The following is a 23,165-nucleotide window of genomic DNA, read 5'->3' as shown; positions in this document are numbered from 1 at the left end:
ACTCCCAAGTGCCTACACTCCAGTCACACCTGCACAGCAAATAGCACTCCTGTCGTGTCACCATTCATCTCTGCAAAAATGACTGAGTGGATGTTTTGAGGGGCAGCATTTCAGCATTTCTGAAAGGAAATATATCCATGACAGCATTGCATAGTTGAACACCAGTTTCCATAAATAATTAGGAAGGCAAATCTTTGCCTTTTATCTTTGTCACAGTGACTGGAATGCAGCTCACTGCCTTCAGTGGTTACAATTCATGCAGCACTAAAACCACAAGGTATGCTTTTTACATGCCTGATGCACACCCCTCCACCCACCAGCATTGCTCATAAATATCCTTTTTTTTCCCCCAAAGATGCCAGGACCCACTGGCAAAACCTGGACACTCACCAAGTATTTGCTTGAAATAGCAATCTGAAGTTAAAGAGAGGAGCTCTTCACAAAAGACACATCTGACGTTTCCAAGGAGTGACTGGTGAACTAAAATATTTGGAAAGTGTCTGTTGTGAGCATGATGGAAGAAGGGGTTAAGAATAATATTTTGTAGGCAGGAAGAAGTTTCAGCAAGGACCTTACTCCACCAAAAAGGGAGATGCTGATAGAAGCCAATCTAAACCAGGTGCTAACATTACCATTGTTAGTAGTTTTTATAATAATACCAATAATCATAACAATAATAATAGCAATAATTAATCAATGTGAGATGGGCTGCCCACAGCAGGGAAGTGAAGATGTAATGTCATTGAGGATAAGCCCTAGACCACTCTCATTGTCTTATGTATGTATGTGAAACTTCCAAAATAACTGGTACCAACAAGAGGAATTTTGGCAATGGCCGCCAGTTTTAATGGAAAAAAAAGAAATCTTTCTTATCTTTGCATGTCTCCACCTATGGTGCCACCACTGGTTGTTCTGAGTACCTACAACACAGCTGGCCAGATGTTCTTCACCCCTTTAGCATTTACCATTACACAGGGGTTGAGAGGAAAACCTTGCAAGAGTTTTATTCCAAATCAGCCTGGCACACCATGGAAATGCACACAGCAGGGTGTTCATGGTGTCTAACCTAACCTGCCCAGGGCACCTGTGCCCCTACTTGAGCTGCCTCTGGCCACCTTCTGGAGGCCTCCACAACTGCAGAAGGACTCATGAAGTTTTATTCATGGATTGAGCTAAAGATCTGAGTCAGGAATGAGCAGAAAAGGCTGACACAGTTCAGAAAGGCTGCTGAATAAGAACAAGATAACATTTGGTCAGGACATGTGTCAGAAATTGTACGTCTGCAGCTGATCTTGCCTGGGGCAGAACATCCAGCTTTGTTTTCCTGTGAATCTGTGCTGTTCAGTGAGTCCCATGGTCAGGAGGAGGAAAGCTGGATTACTCAGAAACTGAATTTCTCAGGGAGGTGTAACAGCTTAGGGAAAAAAGATAGCGTTGGGAAAATGTGAAGAGCAGCAGAAATTTAAATTTTGAAACTTGCCTGAGGCATCACTTCTGGTAAAACCAAGCTGATACAGCAAGTAGTGGCTTGATGTGGGGTTATTCTTACATCTCTGTGATGTTCATTTTCACTAGAAGATGGTGCTAAATGAGGAGGGGAGTGTGTATTTTTTGCTACAAAATTCAATGCCTTTATGATATGACCCTCATGAGAGGCTTTGCAAACCTTGTCCTTGTGCCTGGCACAAACTGCACTGAGCAGAGCTTATGAAGTCACAGGTAAGTTTTTTGCATTCATCTCAGCTATTTGCAAGCAGAGTTGGTCTAATATTGTAAATGTAGGGCTACCAACAAGGGGAGAGATGATGAATCTGACTCCATCTTATCAGAAGGCTAATTTATTACTTTTTTATACTATATTATAATAAAGAATACTATACTAAAGAATACAGAAAGGATACTTACTGAATGTTAAAAAGATAATAATGAAAACTCATGATTCTTTCCAAAGTCCCGACACAGCTTGGCCCCGATTGGCCAAAGAGTCAAAACAACTCACACCAGAGTCCAATCAGGCAATCACCTGTGGGTAAACCACCTCCAAACATTCCACATGAGCACAACACAGGAGAAGCAAATGAGATAAGAATTGTTTTCCTTTTCTCTGAGGCCTCTCTTACTGCCTTTCAGCGTCCCAAGAGAAAAACCTGAGCAAAGGAATTTTTTCAGAGAATGTGAAAGCCACACTCTAGCACAGAGCAATTTGAATGAATTAGAGGATTTATATTGCCTCTCATCACCTTATCCTCTACTGCTGTCTCTATGCCTGTGGAACTATTTTTATGGCCAGATCCTTACCTGTCCTCTTTAAAAACCTTGATGCAAGGGGTCAGATCAGTAGGCACTTCAGTCTGCAGAAGTTTATCTGCTTGTGGCATCAGTCAGTGTCTCATCTCTTAGGCTGCCACTGAAGTTGTGCCATCTAAGGTTGTTTGCTGATTGGAGAATGTAACTTAAAGGTTGGCTGTTTAAAACATGGATGGCCTGGGCCATATGGGCAGTTTGGTGACTGTTCAGAGCTTGTGCACAATTCTGCAGCCTGACCAGAAGCAGAGGGTTACTATTCAGAGACCTGCAGCATTACCAGGTAAAGTGTCTCGTATCAAAATCACTGAAACAGGGCTTTGTGTGAAACTATGCGGTGAAGGACCACTCCTGTGATGTGCAGCTCCACTGCCAATTGCAATTTCACTGCTAGAAGGGAGACAGTCCTGTCCTCCTTTCGGAGAAGAGGTTCATCTACTGTATCAGAGACATTTGCTTATGCACTGGAGAAACAGGAAAAGGGAAAGAACTATTTACTGAGCTCTGATGTTTGGCACCTGGAGAATGTGTGTATTTTCACCTGGAGTATAAGGCAGGATACTCACGCTTTTTACCACCTTGCATCTGGGGCTTGATTCAGAGGCCTTGGAAAATTTTCACTGACTTCAGGGGACTTTGGATCATGTCTGAAAGCTACCCAACAGCCTGGAAGGGCAAAAAGATAAACTGACTCTTTCTGCTGGAGAGATCAAGGAAAACAGTTCAACAGAGATAATTGGGATACTGTGGCATTTAGAGAATTTTGGGGTTTTTTGTTGTTTGGTCAGATTTCAATTCCCCATAGCAACTTACAGTCTAATGCCTGGATTATTTTTGCTGTTACATTTCTCTTCCTGCTTTGCTTTGTAAGGAGGCCAGCCCTCCTTTGGCTGCAGGGCCCATCAGGCAGCTGAAATGGAGCAGCAGGAGCTCCTGCAGAGAAATAAGGTCCATGACCCGGCTGTGAGCCAGGGCTCCTAAGGGCCAGGGCAAGCAGGGAGCACTGGGGCAGGATGAGGTTGCAGAGCTGTCTCAGATGTCCCCAGAGCCACGCTGGGCAGATGCTGCCATGAGGGGCAGGAGGGCGCCAGCACTGGGGCAGCAGCACGAGGCAATGGGGTGACCCCTGAGCCCACGGACTCACAGGGGAGTTACAAACCCATGGCAGACCTTGTGGCTGCCCCAGGAGCTTGTGAGCAAATCCCAGGAAAGGCAGAGCTTTGATTTGTTTTAGTCTGGGCCTGGTCCAAAGTTAGTCTTTTATAATCTGGGTTGTGTTCAAGCTGAACTGAGCTTTGCTTTTCCATTTTTGAGAAAGCCCAAAGAGCAGCCTCCCACTGTGAAAGCCCTATGAGCCAAGCTGCTGATGTGAAACAAGTCTCACATTTGTTTCCTTTCACATCTTTTCATTTAGAAGAAACACACTCTAAAAATTCTCAGAAGAGTAGGAAAATCAAGACTTTTACTTTTTAATGATTGCCTCTAGCAGCCTGCTTTATGATCTTGCTTTAGAACTGACAACACACAACTGATCTGCCTTAAAAACAAAAATGAGTTTTCACACCTTGCTACTTTTAAGATAAAATGCCTTTTAATGGCTTTTCTACTAATTAGCTGCCATGATTTCCCAATCTCTTGGTAGAGGCTCTTTTTAATGTATGTCAATATAATCAACAAGGATTACAGTCTTTTATTCAAAGTGTGTTGATAAGGGATAAGCAAACATAGTGGTGCTGCTTTCTCCCCACAAAGAGCCACCTCCAGCTGTGCCACTTCAAATATCAGATCTGCTGTGTCACCTGCCTGGGCACTGAGGATGAGGAGAGCACTTGGTAGGGCTGAAGTAGCCTGGGGGATGGAGCAGAAGGTTATTGCTAGAGCCCTGTCACAGAATTCTCTGCTGCTAAAGCACAGTGGAAAGCTCAGTGAAAATCACACAGCTCAATACAGGGGATTGATAAATCTTTCTCAGAGGTGGAGAGTATTGTCCAACTCCCACCACCTCCCTTAGAGCTCTTCAGCTTGAGTGAGGTGAAAATAAACACAATGCTGTAAAGAAAAAAGCCATCTGAGTATAAATTAAAGGGTCCAAAGCCTCCCTAGCTGTGGTTAGTCTCTAAGCACCTCTGTGATCTAGATGTTGCCAATAGTAACCCCAGGTTTTGTGCTTTCCCCCTGAGAAATGTCTTTGCTCATGCAGTATCAAGCACTGGCTGGGCTAATATCTTTACTGGTTATTGAGGGAATACACACAACATCCATAAGGAGTAACAAATCCTCTGGAACACACCCTTGGATGCCCATTTTAAAATAAACATTTACAGCCTCAGTTCTTCAGCAGTCCACAAGAGGACCAGCCTAATGCCATAGCCTCAGGATATGTCAGCTTGGATAACACTTAATGTCAGCCCCTTCTTACTCTGCAAGCTGTCTGATTATTCCTAGCTAACACAATTACCTGCATCCATATTTTCTATGCAATCTCAATAGAACACTCAGACATTTCAAACTGATAGTTTAATTAAATTATGGCAATTAGGGTTATTTAAGTTCCAGGAGTATGTGAGGCAAAGATTCTGAGGACAAACACAGCACTTGTGCTTCCAGGGAAGTGGAGAGATTCTGTTCTGTAATAATATGAAGCTTTCAGAGGATTGAATTTCATCAGCATTTGAATTCTCTAGAAATCATGCTTCTTTTTCATATTTCAAGTTGGACATTCCAAGATGGAATCCATCAAGATTACTTGTGGAAACCTGGTCTTACACATGCAAGCAGAACTGGAGATCCAGCTATTCCTCTGTGCTTAAGAAGTATTTTTTGTTTAGGTATCCTCTGTGGAGCCAGCAGTGCCAAGGCAGCATGCAGCCTGGCTGCTTTTGTGCTGCTCCATGTAACCAGCAATGCACATTTTGTGTACATGTGTATGTTTGCCCATCAGGAACATTGCTCAGCCTCACTATGGGCTGGACCCATGCACCCAGAGCTGCAGCAGCCTCACCTGCATCCTAAAGGTCATGTAATTCAGCCAAGTCTAGCACCCTGACCTTGATGGAGATCCTTGCTGAGGCACTTTTCCAGCTTTCCAGAGATAAAGACTGTGTCCCAGGAAGACTTCCTTTACAAGCCTCATTACCGACTTTCACAATGTCTCATGCAACTTGTGAAGAAGCATCAGGCTACCTCTGTCTTGTATGTTTCATAGGAGAACAGTCCACCCCTTCACTGAATTGTGGCTTATATGGAAATGGAATGATGGTGTCTTGCCAGTTACACTTAAATCACCCCTACCGCCAGACAAGCTTGAAGATAAAGTAAGGAATGAATTTATTCAGGAATCCAAAGATCAGCATTACAATCTCCTTATTTAGAGGCAGCTGTGCATAAAGAAATACAAACTTAGAGCTGCAGACAGATTATTCTGTTATCTGTTTTGTGCTGTTGAAATGCTCTCAGCATGCTTACATACCTTTCAGCTTGAAACTTGTCTTTAAGCAAGACCTGGTCCGCAGCATGTATTTCATTGAAGGGATGATTATTAAGGGGTGTGCATGTCCTTGCACACATCTTTTCTCCCCTGGGCTATTTCACTCCCACACATGCCATTGCCTGAGCTGGGAAGCATTTGTGCCTCCTGGATAGGTGGGCTATTCTACCCAGACAAAATATCTTGGTGCTTACTTTCATGCATGCTGATTGTGAAGGAGAGCTTCTCCTGAAAGGCAGAGCGAGATTCAGGCCTCCTTGTATTAATTTTTATGTAATAAAACACCAGCTAGTACATGTGAATCATCTAAAAATCATAGTAGATATACACATGTAGTTAATTAGATCTTGACTGTATTGAGACAGGAATTAATGGTAATCTAATTATTTTGGGGTGAAAATGAAATGAACGTGCTTGGCATGAACCAGGCCCATGCAATACCCCAAGATGGCATCCTCTTCCTTCAAAGGTGTCGATGTGCTGGATGAGAGACTTCTGGAAAACATTAAAACCAAAAGTAATTTATATTCCATATATCCATGTTGTGTTAACACAATTTTAGTTTTCATCTGGTCACCAAAATCCTGGATTCACATTAGCCAATGCATCAAGCAGTCCCTGTGTTTAATTTTCACATGGGACAGTGATGAAAATCCTCATTTGCAAAGTTTCAAAACTGATCTCTGATGGCAAAAGCTTTCACTTCTTTAGTGAGTACTGTAGATACCCTTGCAATGGTCACATGAACAGGTGGAATAATCTTGGGTTACTTGATGTTAACATGATCACATCTCTGTGAAAAATGGTTTTGACTTAGAAAATAACTTTTTCTTTTTTTTTTTGCACAAGCAATGCTGGCTCAACAATGTTATACAGAATATTTGTCCTCAATATGATCCTGGCATTCCTATTTACAGAGCCACCAAGAAAATGGTGGGCAATTTGAGCTGCTGACATGTTTCAAAAGGAGCAGAACTGCTCTAGTCACACTGAAAGATGATGGAAGTCATTTTTCATCATGGCAGCAAAGGTCCCACATGAGAGAGTCTTTTCAATTCAGTCATCTAACACAACTGTGCCAGAAAGGATACTTTTAGAGCTGTATTTCTGGGGTCCCCTGGCCTTTCTCTACCACACTTTCTTCTCCTTCTCCTCTTACTCTTCATCCTGCTTCTCCTCGTCATCATCATCAATGTCGTCATCAATATCTGTCAGTATTTGATATCTGTTTTTCTTAAAATTTGATTTCCAGAAGGCAAAATTGTCTCCAGCACCCTTCCTGACACAAAAGATCAAGACCAGAGCAGGATCAGAGTCAGAGTCCTCAGGTCTGGGATCCAGTCTTACTTTAGGGTTTGTTGAAATGATATGCAGAACTGAATGATCTAAATGCATTTCAGCGTGCAAGGCAGAGAAAACAACTTCTCTTTCTTTGTACTTGTTAATCTCTCTTAGTTCTAGACTCCTCAATGCCAGGAGGTCTTTCTTTTCATATTTCTTTAGATTTGGCAACTATTGAATCTGTTCAGGCCCAAGTTAAATTTCAAATGAGAGGTGATGCCCATGGCTCATGCAGAGACTCAGAAAAACACCTTCTCAATACGGTCTAGCAAAAGAGCAGATTCTTCCTAAAACACAGAAAGTAGCATTGCTGTCTGCTGAGCAGGAGCCAAGTTTAGCATGATCACAGAACAAAGAGAGCTGTGAACCTCTCATCTCTCTCTCTGCAAGGTTCTGCCCAGAATGTTTAACATTTGTGCCCAACAATTCAACGGCAGATTTGTTTACAGAAGAGTTTTCCAAGGAGTGCTTGGGTTGCGCTCAGCAGCTGCCCTTGCTGCCGTGGCTGGGCATACCTGGCGTGTCTGGGTGATTTATGGATTTCAACTGCTCCCTGCAGCCCTCCTGCCTGAGAGACTGGGGCTGCTCCAGCACGGCAAGGAGCCATGAAACAACAGCTGCCACAGATGGTCACAGCTCCTGCCCTGGTTTGTGTGGCCACAGCTCCTGCCCTGGTTTGTGTGGCCACAGCTCCTGCCCTGGTTTGGATGGATGCAGATCCTGCCCTGGTTTGGGTGGCCACAGCTCCTGCCCTGGTTTGTGTGGGCACAGATCCTGCCCTGGTTTGTGTGGACACAGATCCTGCCCTGGTTCGGCACACTCTGCCAAAAGTGACGTGACACTTGTGCAGGGCTGGATAGGTGAGGAATACCACAAGGACATTTGTCAATGGCAAACAAAGAGTAATCAAGTGCTCTAGGGAAATAAGGTTAAATGGGGAGGTGAGGGGGATGAGGGGAAGGTGATAAATGACAGATGTTTTGAGGAAACATCGGTTAATCCTTGAGGGGAAAGAAGTGGTGGCAAGGAGGCAACAATTCAAAAGATTACTTTGTAGTTTTCATGGCTTGAGTGGAGAGGAGATGTTGGAAGACCACACTGCTGATACTGCAGATGTCTGGGGCAGAAGGGAAGCAGGGGAGACATGTGGTGTGCCAGCCATAACATGTAAGAGGAAAAGAGGTGGTGGAACATGGAATGAAATGCACAGAAAATTATGGTAACACTAAGGTGGTCTAGTATTACATTGGATGATGGTTTTCTGAGGTATGCATACAGGCAGCATCAAAAAAAGGTCAGCAAATTCATAGTCAGGATATGTGCAAAAAAAGAATGCAGATTTTGTATGATAAAGACTGTAATCTCACTGTCCTTCAGTCATACTGAATGTAAATGTATCTTTTTAAAGCATAAAAAGAGAGACACTGTGGGGGTTTTTCCCCAAAAATTTAATATCAGAGAGCTAATTGTGCATTTTGATCAGTGTGTAAAAATGTAGCTGGTCTTGGCTGAAAAGGCCTATGTAGCAGAGACACATCATGTTTTTGCTCAGCATGATATGGTTTTGATTTCTGTGCTCCAATAACTTAATAGCTGAACATGTCTGTTAAGTCTTTCAAATTAATGCATGTCCATAGAGCTGATAATTCATCTTTGAATTGTTTTTGAAAATTCTGATCAGCCCAAATTATATCAGAAGTAGCTAATGTTTAACTCAGGTGCCATAAAGAGCTGTCTTCCTGCTAAATGTCATGTTCTCTGTTAAATTCAACCATAAAATTAATGGCAGTTATAGAATATGTAACTTTTTCAATCCACCAGTGAAATCACTATGAGCTCTCACAAAAGACATCACTGAGACAGATGAAGCATTAATTCAATCATCTTCGGAGGTTTTGATGTCACGGAGGAGGAAATGAGTGACCGAACATAAAGAGAAAAGAAGCATTTGAGCTTTGCTGTAGTCACGTACAGGATCAGGGTAAGGGGCAGTGGCAGGTGGCAGGTTGGACATTAATCTGAGCACTTGCATCCAGGCTAATCTGGGCTCTACCCTGAAATTCTTCCCATTGTGCTAAATACCCTCAGAAGTACAGGGCAGCCCTAGGCTGCACTTCTGTCAGCAAACTCTGGCAAAGATTGAGTTACCTGTTGGTTATGTGGCCAGGGGAAGGATACATTCTGTAACAACAGCAGCTGCTCTTTGTAAACACAACTTTTTAATATCGCTGTGCTTGTTTTAAATGGCACATGATGGCCTTCAGCAGGCTAACCTGAGCTACCAGGCTCACATTTGGGCATTATCAAAAAAGGGGATTACTGCCCTACTCCACAATGTGCAGACACAATACAAGGCTTAAATGGTTTTGTGCAAGATTTTGGATTTAACATCATTTCCAGCTGCATTAAACTAGTTTTTATTTGCATGCTGCTTTGGGAAGTGCCTTTGAAGGTAGTAGAATGTCACAGAATTTTACATCTGAAGTCCTACTTTATATAGCCTAAGAACAGCTTATTGGTTGCAATGTAGTAATGGGTGCAGACAGGATGATTGTGAGGTGAAGCACCTCCATTCAATACCTTGTACCCCTCACTCAGCATGAAACTTGAGTCAGATGTGAGGAAAGAGCTATAGCGGCTAGTCTTGGGAGATTTTGTTGGGAAATGGGCTCCTGACAGAAAGATCCTTTTACTGGCTGTGGAGGTGTGGAAAAGTCTCAGTCTGCTGGGGGCTGGGGTTTTTTATGATCTCTGTGTATTTTTCAGATCTTGTTCTTGAGCAATGATCTCTCTCATAGTTTCCCCTACAAGTGGGAAACCTGAGCCCTAGGGAGCTTAATTTGATTTTTTTTTCAAAGTGCCTGGCACTTGCACCATCTCTGTCTGACACTGGGACTTGCATTTACTTGCCAGGTTGGATAGCATGGATGTGGGTGTCACGTCCAAGGTCACACCATGAATTAATGCCAGACCTGGGATTATTATTATTTATTATGGGCAGGCTGGTGATTACACCTATGCTTAAGGCAATCTACAGTTTCTATTGCAAAAGTCTGCTTTTGTGTTTGTGCAGGCCAAAATAAAACTGCTTAGTGTAAAATTCCTGATCTATACAAGCAGCCTCATACTTGGAGGCAGGCAAAGCAGGCTGGGCTCTTGATTTCTTCATTTTGCTAGTGACAGTTCTGACTCCTGCTGCTGGGGTCACAGCACTGTACTTCTCTGAGATAAGAGTTACCTCAGGAGAAAATTCCTCTCTTCTAAAAGAAGTCATGAAAGAATTTTTTGCACATATACTCACTGGTGGAGTTAGGTAGAGTGGGGTAAAGGCATTAGGCACAGGGCACCAAAATTCAGGGTTACCGGGTTTGCGTATCTTGTCTGCTTCAAACTCAGGCAATCACTTGGATCCTTTTGTCACTGCAAACCACAAAAGGTTTTATTGTTGTTAAGTGAAGCCTGCTTAGCTTTTTAAGAACTGTGGTGGATTATGAGGGTAGATTTAGTTTTGGACTGAAGAAGCCTTAGCATGATCCAAAACCAGCAGCTAAAGCACACTGAACGAGTATTTCAGCCAAAATGGGAAAGGGCAGAAATGGGGCCATGAAACAGCTGCTGAGAGCAGTGGCCTTTTGTGTGCTGTGATATTTGCTTGGCATATAAGTGAAGGAGTGAAGAAGAAATTATTTCTGCTTTTCCAGCTTTGTTTGTACTCTGAAAATACATCCAGCTCTCCCTCTGGCTTAAGAGTCACCACTCAGTTTCTCTTCACTCAGGGCACTTCATTTGTCAGTGCTGTGTCATCAGGTCTGCAAAGTGAACCCTAAGACATGGGGCCATTTAGTAGGCACAGAAAGGCAGCCTGGGGACTGGGTACATCTCCCTCAGTGTGAGTGGGACACAGGATGGAGAGGGAGAGAAATGGAAACTCTTCCTAGGTTTTCCATGTAAAATTTGGTTTTAGAGATTTTGGAGAGAGTTGAGTGTCTGAATTTTCAAACTCAGGCTCATCTGCATCATTTACCCAAATGTGGCATTGTTTGCTAGGGGAAGAACTCCTGCCTGTGCTCTGAGCTCTGACAGCCACCAGGCCCAAGGGGTACAAGCTGTGGAGACTGGGTATGGGACAGAGCACACACCTCAAGCACTTGGGATCAGAAACAGCAGGAAATTCACAGAAAGAAAAGAGAAAGAAATGCATCAAGGTCATTAAATATAATTTGCTTCTGTCTCAGAGACTTCCCAACCCAAAACCTGTGGGAATTCAGAAAACTGTTCTGGGATATATATATTCACAAGCACAAACTACTGGCTAGGAGCAAGAAAAGAGGCTAGGTCAACTTAATCTCACCCAACAGAGTGAGTCAGCAGCAAGAGATAGGCACCTCCAGTCCCCATAGAAAGCACACAGACAACTGGCTTACACCAGATGCCAGCTTTTGATGGCAAAACCTGTGAGAGGTGAAATGCTGATGAGATCATCTGTGTAAAACACACAGGTCATAGGGCTCTGAGTGCTTCAACCTGCTCTCAAGCCTGAGTATATCTTTGCAGCAATGACATCTTCTTGGAGCTTCAGCTCAAAACACAGAGCAGAAGGGGAAATCATGCAGAGAGGAGGCCCTTGGAAATCATCCTGCTTTGCTCTTCATACGAAAGCACCTACATCTCACCTGTGCTCCACAGTCTGGGCACAACAGTGGCAATGAGGACAGCTGCCCACCAGGAGGGAGGTGGGGCTGGGATCCTCCAGGTATTCCCCAGGTGTGGGGAGGGCTGAGTGTGGAGTTTTATGTGCAGGTGTCTAATTTGGAGGGCACTGGTGTGACCTGTGGCTGCGAAGGGCGAGAAGAAGCCAGCAGGCTGATGTCTTGCTAGCACAGCCAAATCCCCTGCTCATACCAGCAAATGCTAATCCCATCTTTCTCTCTGTGAGAACCTAACTTTGAAGGGTTGGCAAAATATTGACTACCAGCACAATGTCCACAGGTGCCCTCTTTCCCTCTGGCTCTGCTGCTAAGTTTCTGGCAGTCAATATCACATGTACAGAGCTCACATTTAAATCCCCCAAATTAGATTAAAGGCTCAACAACATCATAACACAGTTTTAATCACTGTACTACCTACCATGAACACAAATGTCAGAACAGCAAGGACAGATTCCCATGAATATCTGTTAGTAGAGTTCTTTTAGTAAACACACTACCAGTGCAAGCTGGTTAGATTTTGGTTTGTTTAACCTATCCTGAAAATTTATGTTCTTCTTGGATGCCCACATTTCTGGCATCTTCTGTGACTTGCAGAGAATGGCAGGGCAAATCCTGATTGCAAGGGATTAGTGGCAAAACCTCTAACCTCACTGCAATGGATAGCTAGTGGCACCTTGGTACGGTTTCCAAGGGAGCTGTGCTTTACAGCTTGCAGCATTTCCTTTCCATTTCTGAATCACATTTGGACTCAATGATCTTAAAGGTCTTTTCCAACCTAAATGATTCTGTGATTGTAAAGCAGCTCTTATTGTACATACACATCTCATTGCCTTGGATTAGGACTGGTTGAAATTTTTTCTTTGTTTCCTGCCTGTGCCTCAGTCATGGAAGCAGCAGGGCTGGCTCTGGGGAAATGACAAGGGGATCTGTGCCAAGCAAAGCCACCACTGCTGTGGGGTAGAGAGCCTCAGCCCCCATCCCTTTTCAAAAAGGCTATGTCTCTGCTTCTGACAGCATCCACAGGAATACCTCTCCTGTGAGCCTGCCACCCTTCTGTGCCTTGGAAATGCTGGTTCCCGAAATGTGGGGGCATTCCCCTCCCTGCCTGTCTGAAGGAAGTGGCTCAGCCCTTACCTGCTGCCAGGAGCACAAGATCAAGGCCTGACACAATGATGATGATTTAGCTTTCTGGCAGCATCTTTTTCAAGGAGTCCTTTCCCTGCTGAGGGTCCTTGAGAGTAAAGTGACACCCAAAATGAAACTGGGACAGTTTAACCAGCAGGACAATGTGGGATAACCAGATTTAGAGAACATTTGTTCTTATCAGAGAGAAAACCAGTAAAGTTTGCACTAGCAGATCTGTAGTCCACCTTCTCAAATTTTTAGATTAAAGTGTTCTGGAAGGCAACATTTACCCTAAGCTGTCCCTGGTTGCTGGATGTGAATACCAGATCCAAAAATATTCTCCAGTCAGACTGACACCTGGGGATTAGAGATGTCATTAGTGCCCAGAACATCCTGGACTGGGGCAGGGGACAACCATCATTTACCCAGGTTGTTTCTTCGACATCGGCCACACCTTTGAATCATGCAAACAAAAAATTTGGCTAACATGAAAAGGTTGAGGCTTTCCAGAGCTGTCAAAACATATGTCTTAACTTTCCCCTTTTTGCTGCTTAAACAGCTTTTCATAACTGTTTACTGTTCTGGGAAATGTGAAAGGGCTGTTTACATGGTAGCTAAAGAAATATGAGGCAAAAGGCCACTAGATCTAGGATGAACAATACTTTCCCCGGGAGTTCTGTGGTATATTTCTCTTATCTCCCTAACCCAAGTCTCCAGGCCATGATCCTCACCCATGGTGCTTGGAAGCTAGGCATTTCTGCAGGGATAAAAGGAGATGTGTGAAAGTTATTTTCTGCCAGAGGCTTGAATCAGGCTTTCAAATCATATTGCTTGGCAGAGGGTGAGGACATGCTGTTGCGAGCTTTTTAATGGTAGGATGAATGCCTCAAATGCCCACTTCTCATTGGTTTGGAGTTAAAACCATAAAACTTGACTGGGCCCCATGTCAAGCCATAAATCAGTTTGTCATGCCAAAAAGCCTGGCACACAGTTTGTGTCAGCATCCAGCCTCTGCAGCTTGACCTACACTTGTTGTCCAAACTGCTCAGAGACGAGCTGGGAGGTGACACTCTCTCCTAAGGACTATTGCTCAATCAGGGCTCTGAAGGCAAGAGGGAGAAGCAGGAGATGAAGGGAATGAAGTGTTCTTCAGGACTGTGGAAGTAATAAATAAATCAGCAAAGGAGTTGAATCCCTCATCAAGTACTGCTGCTTCAGCTAGGGGAAGGAACAACCTGCAACCTCAGTTCAACAGCACAGCACTTCTTCAGACGAGTATGTTGCTGTAGAGAGTCTTTTGCCTGCACAAAGAGTCTGCCTGATGTGATTTCTTCACCACACCATCTTACAGAGGGCTTTTCCTTTTCCTCCCCTTGAAACAGTTCAACTCTGTACCAAGGACCATGTCTCTGCTACACCCTTCTCTGTAGAAGTACATTGAAATGCAGAGATGGATCCAATATTGGCAAGGAGGTAAGCAGGCTATAACCCCACCTCTACACTGAGCCTTGCTTGGATAGGCTTTCCTCCCCAGCCAACAAGATTGTCCCCATGGGAGTTACTAGAAGAGCTTTTTCCCACCTCAAATATCTTTTTTTTTTTTTATGTACCAGTGTTCCCTTCACCCAGCACCACACTTACCTTGCAGCAGGAAGGGTACAACAAGCCCTGAGCAGAAATTTCACCCCTGAGCTACAGTCCTGTTGCCAGCACAGACTTACTTTGTGATCTCAGGCTCATCTCTAAAGCTGCTGTCCTTTGTAGTGAGGTGGCACTTCCTGAACGAGGAGGTGCAGGGCAAAACTAAGGCAGGACACAAGATACAAACTACCCTGCAACAGGGCTGCACACCTGGGGTGGACAGACGGATGGATGAAGGAGTGTTGGAGTTTGTAACATCCACAGAGCAGTCAGCACTTCTTAAGCTGTTTCTGTCAATCCCAAAGGCCTGACAAATAATCTGATTGATAAATTAGGGTTGCTCATATCTCAGACAAAATACTGAGCCCTGAAATATCACCATCTCCTCAGGGTGCCTTGCAGCACCTCCTGAAGGCACTCCCAAATGCAGCAAAGCGATGGGCTGGCACTGCTCAAGAGCACAAGAGCCCTCTCCATCAGGGCCTCATGCAGCTCTAGCTGTGATGCCTTAAAAGGCTGGTGAGCACAGAGATGCTGCAGTCCTTATCTCCTGCCCATGGCTGCTGCTTTGGAGATTTATATTTATAGCTCACCCGCAGCACGGATGCCCAACTGTCTAATTATGAAACACACAGTTTGGGCAATCCAATAAAGAGGCAAGGCTGTCCTGTCCTCTCTCCTTCACAGACTCATGAGCAGAGGCAGCACTGGGCTGCAGCAAGGTAAGATAGTGCCTGGTTTTGATTTTCACCGTCTTTTGAGCCCTTTTCTCCTTTCCACCTGTAATTTTCCATCACTTCTCACTCAGGGCTCTGTGTTGACCTCTTGAGGGAGCACTGCTTTCTCAGGGGAAGAGTGGGCTTTAAGCTGTTTGTTCCTCTCTTGCTGCCAGGGCACACAGAGTCTCTCTTTGTATTCCCAGCCTGCTGTTGGGAACCAGGTGCTAACTAACAGCTGCTCTTTAGTTTCTTCTCTAATAATACACTGCCATGTTTTCATGTTCTCAAGGAACACAACCATATCTAACTATAGACACTTCCCTGGTTTGTATAGCAAACTGAATTGCTTCAGGCAGAAAGCTTTTCATTAGTTTTTGGAGGCTTTTCCCCCTCTATCAGCATTTTCTTCTTTATGTTGCATGTTTGGAAAATGAATAGATAGCGGGGGAAAAAAAGTGGCCAGGCAGAAGGAACATTTTACTTCTTTTTCCCCATTCAGACCATTTTCTAGTGGCCATGAAAGAAAAAAAGGAAAATTGCAGATGATGCTTGCTGATTTCATGTTTTAAACAATTACTTGCTATGGATTACAGCAGCTGAGGGAAAAGGAAAAAGAAAGCAAAACACTGAATCATAACTGTGTGTCAAAGAGGAATTCATCAAAACTAGCCTGTAAAATAGTAGTAGCAATAACTGCCAAATGCCAATTATCAGGATATTGTTGTATTAAATTACTTATAACCTCATCTCACGAGAGCATTAATTTTCAAATGAAGCCAATAAAAGAACGCCTCTTAGGAAAAATAAGATTATTTGTGCATGGCCATACCTTTGTTTGCATGCATTTACAGATACATTTTTATTATAAATATTTTTATAACCTTATAAGCTTTTAAATCCAAGGATCACAAAATATGACACAAAGGTAAGAAATACTAATTTACTTTTAGCCTAAGAGCTAAAGCTGTCACACATTGCACTAGAGTTTGTTTACTATTCCATTATTCAAGAAGTTAAATGAAAGAAAGGTTTTTTTCAGATGCTGAGTGCTTCATGGGCTTTGACAGGATCTCAGGTCCATGTACCCTGAGGAGCAGGACTCCTTATACCTGAGCCAAAGCCAGTGCTTGTAGGAAAGGACAGCCCACTTCAAAGTGCTTGGGGTTGAGGTCAGAGCCTAGGTGAGGATTTCAAAGGCAGGAGATCAGATGATTACTTGGTCTAAAGCTGCTGTACATGCACTGACTGAAGATGAGAGGTGGTGCTCACATTGGTGCGGCACTTTGGTCCGGTCCCAGGGCTGTCCTGGGCGAAACGCAGCCCTGGGGCTGTGCCCAGGCCATTACACACCCATGGCCTCTGAAATCAAGTGAATACATCCAAACACATCCGAGGGATAGGATTTGCTCTTAGGCCTTGCCCAGGAGGGAGAGCCCTCTGTGTCTGGTCAGCAGACCAGTGCAGGCAAGTGAATCTCAGTGCCTGGAAGCACCCTGGTGTCCTATTTGATTTATGAGTAAATCATACATGCCCCCGTGTATCCACCCTCACCTGTGACAGGCACTCACTGCCATGGTTGATGTCCTCAGGTAATGTCACGTCTGGCTTAGCTTTCCAGGTTGTGCTGGTGTGGGCTGTGACAGTCAGTGTAGATAGTGCTGAGACAACATGCTTAGGGAGAAGTTTTCTCTAACTTTCATGTCAAGAACAGCACATAACTTAAGTGGAAGAATAAAATAATGTAAAATACCAAATTATCTGCACATGCACTTTTCTTGGAGCTTACTCTCCCCATGTGGATGCCTTGGAAGGCTCCAGACACTGCAGCCAGCACCTCACATGTTTCCCTGTTCCCAGCCATAACCATCTGCCCATGGTCTGGTCAGATCTGCACAGAGCTCCATCTTCTGCTCCCCAGATGAGCTTCCTGTTACCTGGAGCCCAAAGACAGCATGTCCCACCAGAGATTGCAGTGTTTTAGAGGGACACCAGTGGGACATGACAGCTGCCTTCGCTCATCTGGTTACTGCAAGATCTTGCTATTAAGCTAAACAGATGTGCTTCCACGGTAAATTGTGCAGTAAAGAAATCGTGTACAAAACTAATATTTTTTAATAGTCTCACTTCTCACATGCTAGAAACTCTCATGTCCTCAAATTCTTTGCCTATCTTCTTAACCTCAGGCTAAAACAATAAAAATGAGAAAATCATCCTGGCTGGGCACTAAGTGTTAAAATATTGCAGCCACTGGTATATTGACAGTGTTCCCTTTCAAAAACAAGAAACAGAAGCAGCATTCCAATCATGTACAGCAAAGCATTAGCTTTTTAAAAAAACTCTGTTGGCCAAAAGTCTTTAGCTAGAACAAAATACAGGAGCATACATACTAATGCTGTGATCTTTCACAGGATTTGAATGTAAAAGTGAAATTAAAAAAAAAGGCCCAAAGCCTGTTTCCAAAGTGAGGCCATTCTAAAGGCAATCTCCAACAATAATACTTTGTTCTTACCTAGCATTTAAAAATATGATTAATGGATGAATAACTTTACTTTTTCCCTTGCAAACAGCAAGCCATCAGAACAAGGCAGATCATTGACTGCAGCTGGCAAGAGGCTGAGAGGGGGCAGCCTCATTCAAACACTTCTTTAATACAGAAAATGTAAAAGGCTATTTTACAAAGAAGAAAACCAGAGAAGGAAGTGGATGTGAATACTGACTTGGGGGTGAAATCCTGGCCCCACAGATGTCAATGGGAGTTCTCTCAGATGCATCCACAGATTATTTGAACAAAACCCAGATCTCTTTTTTTCTTTTCATTCTGATTTTAAGAGTACCTAACTTGTGTACAAAATTGCATTTGCATATTTTTCCTCACCATTTTTCCTTTTTTGTATGTTATCTAACCAAACCACAGACACTCTGACACAGTTGTTTTTCAGTGAGATGAATTATTACTGACTGCAATATTTTATCTTTGGCTTTATATCACAGTGAGTACAGTTTCGTGCTAATAAATCTCAGGCTGTTTCAGCAATATTCATCATCTAACACTGATCAGCTTTGAGAAGCATAGGTCATATTGCACAGTCCTAGCTTTTCCAAAAGCAGATGGAGAAATTTTGCCTGGTTTTGCTCAACTCCCTCTGACAAACATAGAGGGAGGACTACCACAGATATTTCAAAGGGATCCATCACCTTCAGAAAACTCAAAAAGTTTCTGCTGCAGGTTGGTTTACTGGCTACTGTTAAAACATGCTTACCAAGAATTAGTGACACTGAAAGAGCTAGAAGAAAAAATATTTTCCCCTCAAATTCACTTCATATTTTCAATAATATTATTTATGAACCCATTTGTGCAGGTTCTCTTTTATAATATTCTTTCTTTTTCCTACAGTGTCTGTGGAACTCCCATATCACAACAAATTGGTGTAAAACTCTCCTTTAAAAAGGGAAATAAGTGCTTTGTCATGAGAATAAAATGGGCACAGAAGTGGGGACAGAAGCTGTCTCACACACTACATAAACAAAGCTAGTGGGCTTTCAGGTCAGCATATTCCCTGTCAAGCTGAACAGGTTTTCACCAAGGTCTTCCTAGAAATTTGCATGCTTTCTGTAAGAGGGAAGCACTGACAGCATTGACTAGTGCTCCTTTTGGTAGTCTGTGGCTAGGGAAGCAAAGCCCAACATACCTAGAAATTACCATATGAAAACAGAAATACCTGCAAGCCATAGATGCCATCACACAGAAGCCCACTATTCTGTTATTTATCTCATTTTTTAAATGCTTGGTATCCTAATTCCCTATGCATGGTTTCCATTGCAACGCACCTCCCTGCCTCCAGCACTGAGTATAGAAGGCAGCAGGACACTCAGGGGCTTAGAACACTAATTATAATACAGAGAGAGATACAGCATGGCACTTTTGGTACAGAACAACGACAGAGGGGAAGTTCTCAGAGCAAACTCTGTTGTACTTTTCAGCTCCAGCGCATGAGCCCCAGACAGGAATTTGTGTGAGCATAGGTTAAATGTTGCCATTATATTGCAAGAGTTCTGTACCTTCTCAGTGCTTCTTGTAGGCATCCCCTCCAGGCACTGACTCTTCCTTGTCCTCACAGGAGCCAACTGACTCCAGTTCCCACCAATCCACTCTTTTATAACACTCTTCTTATTATCGGCTACAGCTGTGGCCTGTTAAAGTCAGGCCTGCTCCTAATCTTTAATAATTAACCCAGGTGCAACTCTTTAAGGGGTAAGATTACTTTCTATACTACCTTTATTTACTCATATTCTATCCCCCTACAGACAGGTTCTTCAGGGACACACAGATGGGCAGTGCTCAGTCATGCCAGGCATTTACATTGCAGCAACCCAGCCAGGACTCACTGGACTTTATGGTTAGACATTAAGGATAAGCAAAAAGACAAGCATTAGGGATAATGACTGCTTCATAATGTGAGTTCTGACTCCTCTCTAATGATTCATAGAAATTGCTTATCTTCCAGCAAGAGACACTTCATCTTCAAGACAAGCCATTGGTACAAGTTTTTCTTTCGTTTTACTCACAACATTTGAATTTCACTCACATTAAGACAGCAACTCCACTAGACAGCCATGGGAATATAAACTTGGCAGGAACAAACACAATCCATATTGCTATCAGGCTGACAATGGATGGTATATTTTTTCAGCTCTGTGTGAAGTGGTAGACATGAAATTCACATCAGCAACCAAAGGTTTACTTTAATCCTATTATTTAAAGGGCCTGAGCACTTATAGGGTTCAAAGCAAGCAGAGGCCTAAGAAGATCAACAGCAAGGACTCTACTTCAAAGTGCACAATCTAAGCTCATGTACTCAATCATAATATATGTCTGAGCCTACAAATCAGACCCTCTCAGTTTATCTGTAGTATATACAAACAGTAGCTGAGAGGAAAAATAATTGTTGCCATACAGAAGGATCTTTCTACAAAACAAGACGTCCCCAGTCATGGTCAGAATGGAGAGAGTGACTGTTTCTACTTACATCAAAATATTATGAGTCTGAAGTAATTTGGGAAGTGATTTGCAACTGTATGCTTCTTTTGAATATTAGGCAAGTTGAAGGGTTTGAGGAATGATAGGGCAACAGATAACCAGTCCTTGAGCAAGAGATGACTGTAACAAAAGAGGCAAAATGATCTCTTTTTTTTTTGCTCCTGTGTAAGGAACTTGTAAGTTCCATTGTAAGGAACTTGGAGAGCTTCCTGCAGCAGAATGCTTCCTTATGGGCATCGTCAGAGGATCTATTTCAAGCTGAAGTGTCTGTAGAAGAGGTATGGAGCAAATAAGCAAAATTAATAGGAAGAAAATTTTAGAACCAGATGGTGTTCATCCAACAGATTTAAAGGGACTGAAGGATGAATTAGCTGAAATAAAAATAATAGTCTGTGGCCTCTTATTTAAAACAGATGTAGAACTGAGCACCTGAATGTATCCGGTACAGCATCAGCCTTTTCAAATTCTTCCAAGAGAAAATGGGAGAAATAGAGCCTGGTAAGGCTGACAAATTTAGTAGAAATCACTACTAGGGTAGAGAAGATGGGTAAATATGATACATTAGGAGAAATTCAATATACCTTGGTAAGGAGAAATCATGTTCTTCAAATCCATCAGGTTCCCGTAAGATGATAAACAGCATGGAGATAGAGGAGATCTTTGGTTAACAGCATCTGCCTATTTGTCATTTTCCATGTATTCAATAAGGGCTCTGACCACAAAACCTTAAAAACACCTAAGCAGTAATAGGATAAGAGGGGAGATATTTGCATGTATGGCATAAAATGAATTGAAAGATAGGTTTTACAGTAAAGAGATTAATAGGACATTATAAGTGGGAATTCTTCTAAGACTGAGAAACCAGATGAGAAAAAAGGATCTTAGACAAAAAGATGAGTGGCCACTAGAACAGCATCTCATACTGAATGTAGATGAGCATAAAACAGAGAACATGGTGGGGAAATAGAACTTTAGCTATAAAGTAATGGTTCTGAAATGTTTAGCTGGGTGTGAAATGTAGAGGTTATATAGGTTTACAAGAAAACTCCAAAAATAACAGAACACACACAGGCCAAAAAGCAAACTGAATGTTAAAGTTTTGGCCACATCACCTGAAAAAATAAATTGTCATGTTGAAAAAGTTTGAGGGGGAATGATAAAACACGAGAAGTGCCTTTTATACAGATTGAACAGGCAGACTGGGGCTCCCTGTCCTAGGAGACATGGCTGAGGGGAGATATGATAAAGATTGACAAAGACATGAACAGCCTGTAGCATATGAATAAAGATAAAGTTTCTCATTATATCTCCAAAGGTAAGACCTAGGAGGCCTCTGATGAAACTAGTAGGTAATATGTTCAAAATTAACACAAGGAAGATGGTTCTTCAGCTACACAGAGTAGAGTTACCTACTCATCAACTTTGATCTTAGCCTGCTGGAAACTGTGAATTTCCTTTCAGGCAATCAGGAGGGAACTGCAAGTTCATGAAAGTGATATTCAGTATGAATACTGCCTCCAGGTTAAGAAATCCCCAAGCCAAAAGTTGCTGGAGGCTGGCAGAGTATTATGAAGAGATATCATTACATTCTTTTCTCACTTTCTTCCCAAGATATTTCCCAAGAGCAGCATAACAAATTGGAGGAACCCTTCTTTCAGTGATTCTCATATTGCTATGGTGTGATCTGAATAACTACAAATGACAAGTTCTCCTGACACTATTCATCCTCTACAGGCACGAATGTTAGACTGAAAACTTCAGTCTAAACCTTCCTTCCTTTCCTTCCTTTCCTTCCTTTCCTTCCTTTCTTCCTCCCTCCCTCCCTCTCTCCCTCCCTCTTTGGAGCTTGTGGCTCCCTACTGTTAATCCTTAAAGGCAAATTAGGCGGAGATCTGCCAGGGATGACTTGGGCATTGTCACTTCTGCCTTGGAAATTAGTTAGGTAAGCTCTTAAGGTGTCTGCCAGCTGCTCAGTTTTTCAAACCTGTCTTTGCTCAGAAGTTCCTGAGGCCTCTGGCTGTCTGATAAAGGGAAATGGTAGTCTCAAATGTTGCTGTTGGTTATTTCCAGAGGGTGATAACAGTGTAGGGTGATCAGGAGTGCAGGCAGAAAAAGTGCTAAGGGGAGCAGAAGCAGATTAGACAGAAGTAAGGTTTTGGAGCAGAAGCCATGAGCAGCGGAGCAGTGGGGGGAGAAAGACTTTGAAGGGGGATTTTGCCTAAAAATGCTGAGGTGTGCTGCTGGGAGCACCACAGGTAATGGGAGCTATTTTTTACAGAATAGCAGGTCTCTGGTGCTCTCAGACACACAGAGTCATTAATTTCTTGGAACAACCACAGTGTGTTTTTTTCATGCATCTAGAATTGGGAAAGATAAATCATGATGATATGAAAATTAATAAATCCTAAATTAAAGGGTAGTATTTGCCAGCTCAGAAGACCAGCAATTACTGCAACCTCTGTAGTAATTTGACATCCCAGATTCCATCTGCAGGGAAACCCAAAAGGCTCTTCCCATCAGTCATATTCAGGCCCCACATGGCAGTCAAGTTGAATCCAAAGGAAAGAAGCAAGAGCTCCTCTGCACAGGTCCCTGCACTATTATCATTTAGAGTCATATGAAGACCCCTCACCTGTTGTTGAAGTGATCTCTCTATCCCAAAGCACTTCTGCAAACATGCCACCAAGGTCTCTACCCTTGGCTACAGATGAACAAACCGTGGAGCTGAGTGGTTTAGTGAACACTTAGAAGCCAAAGAAATGTGAAGATAGCAAAGACCAAAATGTTTCACTATAGTTTCC

At 43.0% G+C, this 23,165-nt stretch overlaps 1 protein-coding gene across 2 annotated transcripts in view; it reads left to right on the top strand.

Moving 5' to 3' along the window:
* Nucleotides 1-15,140: 15,140 nt before the first annotated feature.
* Nucleotides 15,141-23,165, top strand: part of FHL2 (four and a half LIM domains 2) — a 36,119-nt gene continuing 28,094 nt past the window's right edge. The window contains exon 1 of one of the 2 annotated variants that reach the window (XM_059466840.1): nucleotides 15,141-15,329. The gene's annotated coding sequence lies outside the window, so the exon portion shown is untranslated. The remainder of the gene's footprint in view (nucleotides 15,330-23,165) is intronic. The other variant, XM_059466841.1, reaches the window with a different exon arrangement.

This window comes from Ammospiza nelsoni, chromosome 2 (assembly GCF_027579445.1).
Source record: "Ammospiza nelsoni isolate bAmmNel1 chromosome 2, bAmmNel1.pri, whole genome shotgun sequence".
Classification (NCBI taxonomy): Eukaryota; Metazoa; Chordata; class Aves; order Passeriformes; family Passerellidae; genus Ammospiza; species Ammospiza nelsoni.
The sequence above is the reverse complement of the archived record's forward strand: the minus strand, read 5'-3'. Positions and strand labels throughout refer to the sequence as shown.